Here is a 5485-nt window from a genome sequence, read left to right on the forward strand (position 1 = left end):
CTTCTAAGGAAGCAGACCTTTTTTACTCTTCCTTATAACAAAGAAAGTCTAATTACTTTTGCTCCATCCACCAAAATTGTGGGCCACAAGATTTTTCCTTTTAGAGATTGCCAGGTCCTTTATCATGAAGTGTTAATGTTGCCTAGATTGGGGAATTTCTGTTAGAAGAATGTGAGAGAACAGTGTGCTTGCCTTCTGAAGTGTGTGCTCTCAACCCCAGGCTAAAGACATGCCCAAACATTGATATATTTATTTCTAAAGCAATTATTCTGTAATGCAAACATGTTTTGGGACAAACTCTATCATGCCATTATGAAATGTGTGGCAGAAAGGAAACATGACCTTGTGCTACCTCCCTGTCCCACAGATGACCTATGTCTGACTTTATGACAAGCATTTACATTTTTTAAGGATAAAATGATGATTGCAAAGCATTTCTCCTAGCTCCTGACACACATACACAGCAACAGGTATTAGTGGTTACCGTCACTTACATTAGCGTCAGCGTTCTGGTTTCAAGTCTAGAATGAAATGTCACAGCATATGAAAACAATGTCACACACAGATCAGAAAGTGTATGGAGGAGGTGATGCCTAGACTTCTCAGTTGTGGGGCCGCTTGCACCAGCATGCCCACAGTCTCATGGCTGTTAATGCAAGGTAGCTTCTCATCCTTTCCAGGGTCAAGCCAGAGTGGTGTATGGACTTTGGATGGTGGTTAGCTCATGATTTGCACTTCTAGTCTCACGAAAACCCACATGCTCCTGCATCAGCCACACTAGGCTCCTTTTCCACAAACATTTCTCTCAGTGGTGTTGCCAATGCCATGTCCTTGGTCAGAAATACTTTTCACATGATAGAATGACATTTCACCTCTCTCAAATGTCAATCTTCTTTTTTTTTGCCATTCCTTTCTTGGAAATATCAGTGACGTTCCCGGTGCTTTTATAGATTTATGAACAGGTATTTGTTATGTATAAGTTGGCTATTCACCCATGGTTGCCAAGGTGGGCACCTTCTGAGTTGTCATGTGATTGGTTCCAGTATTTTGGAGGAATCCAGATAGTTATGTGACATGGACTAAGAATCAAAGATTTAGCTTTAATGGGGAATTGGGAAAACTTTGAGGTCAGGATACAAAAAGAAAAAGAAAGGTACAATTCTTTTTTTTTTAATTTTTATTTTTTAATATTCATCACAGGTTATTTACTTTGTATCCCAGCCATAGCCCCCTCCCTCATTCCCTCACAATCCCACCCTCCCTCCCTCTCTCATCTCCTCCCTGCCCCTTTTCCAATTCCACTGCTAGAGGAGGTCCTTCTCCCCTTCCATCTAACCCTAGCTCATCAGGTATCTTCAGTACTGGCTGTAATGTCCTCCTCTGTGGCCAGGCAAGGCTGTTCTGTCAGGGGTAGGGGAAGGCAAAGGAGCCAGTCTTTGAGTTCATGTCAGAAATAGTTCCTGATCCCCTTACTAGGGAAACACACTTGGATACTGAGCTACCATGGGCTACATCCGAGCAGGGGTTCTAGGTTATATTCAAACATGGTCCTTGGTTGGAGAAAGAGTCTCATAGAGGACCCTGTGCCCTGATATATTTTGTCCTTGTGGAGCTCTTGTCCTCTCTCGGTCATATTAACTCTCCCTTTTATCATATGATTTCCTGCACTCTGCTGAAGGTGGTACAACTCTTTCTGTCATCTTAAGAGGGATATAGGGCAAGAAAATTCTGCTCGGCTCTAGAACATCCTTTGCTGGAAAAGGAGGTCTCTGGTTCTTTAAGGAGGATGGTTCTGAAACCAAGGATGTATTCTCTTTGGCTAGCCGGTAGAGTTATTAATTCATGTCTTTGGAGGGAGTTATGTTCCATAATCTGAACATCTATGGCATAGTGTATATCCTCAGGAAACTATGACTACCAGTTCTTGGTGAACTATAGGCATGCTACAAACCATGTTACGACATTTCAGATTTCTGAAATGGGGTAAATATCCTGTATTTACCCCAAAGAAGCTCACACTTCCCAGAACACATGAAATAAAATGAGTGAATGGAAAACACTATTTAGTTTTTGTTCATTGTCTGGACCTTTGTAATCTCATTGGCTTACAGATCCTCCTGATAGTGGAATTAGTTGGTAGGGAGCCATTTGCCTAGGGAAACCTCTGACACTGTTCTCATTCTGTGCCTCATCCACCAATAACTGACATGCCATAGGGATCAGTAGAAACCAGGAATGAATATATTGCTTCCTCCCACAGCAGAATCTCTTAATGAAAATAAAATATCACAGCTTTCCAGAGCTCCTAGCAGGGCAGTGCCCAGCCAGCAACGTGAAGGAATAGAGAGTAGGGTGATAGCAATTGAAAGATTAGAAAACATCTATGATGAGGAAAAAATGGTGGAGAAGTTGCAAGTGGGACTGTATTTGGTGAAGATGGGTTGTCTTCAAGAGGGAGGGAATTATGATAATAAACCCAAACCCAGAAGGCCTACAGATGTTTTATGAACATCTAGGGATAGAAAATAGTTAATGCCTGAAGTGAAATTCTATCTTCTTTCTCTTTTTAATTTGTTATAATTTAAAATTTTACTTCTAAGATATTGACATTTCTCCCTTTCCTTTCCTCTATCCTAACTCTCCCATATACTCCTCTCTACTTTCCCTTAAATGCAAATAACTAATTATTACTGAATGCACATATGCATATATGTAAATTGTTAATTTTAATAGTATTATTTGGGTGTATGTGCATGTGTGTGAGATGTTTGTCTATCTGATGTGTATGTAGTATGAATGTGAGTCCGAGGACAACTTTTAGAAGTTTTTTTCCCTTCCACTGTGGATTCTGGGGTTCATACTCAGGGTGTTAGTCTTGCGAGATCATCCCTTTTACTTCCCTTGAATCATCTTGCCAGATCTATTTCTTTGATTTTTTTTTTCATTCATCTCACTGCTCTTTCCATTTCTTCACATTCTATTCTTCTAAACAAAAATGATTTTATATTCAGTGATTCGTTTAATTTCATTTAATGGTCCAAACCATAGTGGAGACTGACCATTTTTCTTTGACTTGTAACTACATTTTTTTTTTTTTGTTGACACATAATTTATTCAGAATGGGTTAGAAATTTAACTCTAAAACAATTACATGTGGCTAGAGATCTGGTTCATGTAGTAAGCAGCTTTGAGAAACCATCCCTATGGAAGATAAAAGAGAAAGGGGTTTCTCAATGACCAGGCATACATCTCTATAGAAGTGTTCTGGTGGGGACAGTCTTCAGTTGTGAAGGGGCAGTGGTGGGAACTCAAAGGCAGGTGACACTTTTATGTCCCTACTGGTTTTACGGGAGCCTTTTGAAGGGACACTCCTGGAGATTGCCAGGCAAAGGCAACTGGGAACAATTGGCTTGGGTGAAAATTGTGGATGGAGACGTGAGCGTACTTTCTGACATGAGTTCACTTTACTAATTTAGGAACCAGGCCTCAGTCTGCTTCATGCACTTCCTTTTATTCTTCTCTGTATACCACAACAAAAAGGAATATGTCTTAAGAAAGACTGGAAAGAATTACGTGTACCAAAGAGTACTAATTATTACTGAAAGGGCCCAAAGCTGATCCTTCTCATACCCTTGTTACAGACTGTCTGTTACCACAATAGATGAACCCTTAAATTAACTGAGACTCTTTTTAATCTCCTGGCCCTAGGACTCTCCTACATAAAACATTTTATCTATTCTTCTTTATCTGGCAACATTTGCTTTGACTATTATATCGAGAAGTTAAACCATGTCAAAGTCTTTCTTTTTTAAAATATGAGTGCATTGCCTTCATTTGCTCTTTGTCGTGTGAATAAAAAGATCTTCAAAGGCTGCAGTGGGGAGGAAGAACAGCATCTCCTTGCTGAATCCCCAGCTGACGAGTCTTAATCAAAATGTTCTTTCCCATAGCCTGAATGCTTCTGAAATACCTTTCAAACAGTTTATTTTAGAGCCTGTGTTTCATTTAAGCTCCTCAGATATTAAGTTCACAGACATTCATGCCCTCCCTAGGGTGCTTGCCATTCCTCTCTTCATACTCAAATTTCTTGAAAGTAGATTTTTCTTTCTTTTCTATTATTTAGTGTTGTTTTCCACTGGGATCCTTTTCTTAGAAGTAAAGAAGAGAGGAGATAGATAGCTATGAGAACTGGTTTGCTGTTTACAGGGCACGAGGTTTTGTGGTAGATGGTCTTTTCTCATACATAAATGAGATGTAAAATTTATTTTCCCTTTAAGCCACTTGGATTTGGCTTTCCTACCCACCTTTACGAGAAAAAAATGGTTTGTTATAAAGCGCATCATATGGTTTACGTGTGATTCCTGTTGAAGATTAAATCTCCATGTTCATATTCTAATGGCATCTGCGTATGTGAATGGCAGGAGCTTGGGGGGCAGGGCTGGGTGATCTCATGAGGGTGACAAAGTCACATGAGCTCATTAGGGTGCAGAACTTGGAACTGGTGGCTTTGTAAGAAGAGGACTACAAGTTGGAACTCCTGTATTATGTGACTTTGTGATACTTTTTGCCACGATGTATGCAGCAAGTAGTCTTTCATCCGAACAGATATGGAGAAGATGCTGATATCATCCCCGTGGACTTCCCAGCCTACTGAGCTTATATTTCACAATTCACCTAGTCTGTGATATGCAGTGATAACATATGAGAATAGACTGAAGCATATAGTTTATAGACTTCAAACTATGCAATAAAATGGAGAAAAATGAACACACATTTATTTTTATTCCTCTATCGTTTCCAAAGTCTGTATTAGTTTTATTCATTAAGATAAAATACCCAAGCAAAAAGGAAAAGGTTTTAGGTGATGGTTTTAGATGTTTTAGCGTCTAGGTGTTTAGCTCCATCAGCTCTGCTCCATGTTGGGACAGAATGCCAAATTTAACAATTTGTCTTTCCTGTGTTTCTTGGGCTCTTCACCACACGATACAGTAACTGGTTTGCAGCAGTGAAAAAGCAAAGCTCAAGAGCTAAGCAGAAGAGCAAGTCTGATATCTGTAGCAATGTATTTCCTTCTTAGTTAAAACTGTTAAATTCTTAGTTAAAACCAGTACAGAGCAAAGCCTCTCACAGCAACCAGGAATCAGATAAAGACTGAGGATAAGGAATACTCTCAGGGATACAGTCTGTGGCCTACTTTTTCAAATAGACCTTACATTCTAGTTTCCATTACTTCCTAATAATCTCATCCAATTACAAATCCGTTGATGGGAAAATCCAAAGATCTTTTTAAATTGAGATTTTAAAAATTTAAATCTATGCTCTTCTCTGTCTTTTCCTGCTTCCAATGTCTATAGCGTTTGTTCTTCTGAATGAGGATTGAGCATCTTTCTTAGGGTCTTCCTTGTTTAGCTTCTTTAGGAGTATAGATTTTAGTATGTTTATCCTATGTTATATGTCTAATAACCACTTCTGAGTGAGTATATAT

The sequence above is a fragment of the Psammomys obesus genome, unplaced genomic scaffold (assembly GCF_907164565.1).
Source record: "Psammomys obesus unplaced genomic scaffold, mPsaObe1.curated_primary_1811, whole genome shotgun sequence".
NCBI lineage: Eukaryota > Metazoa > Chordata > Mammalia > Rodentia > Muridae > Psammomys > Psammomys obesus.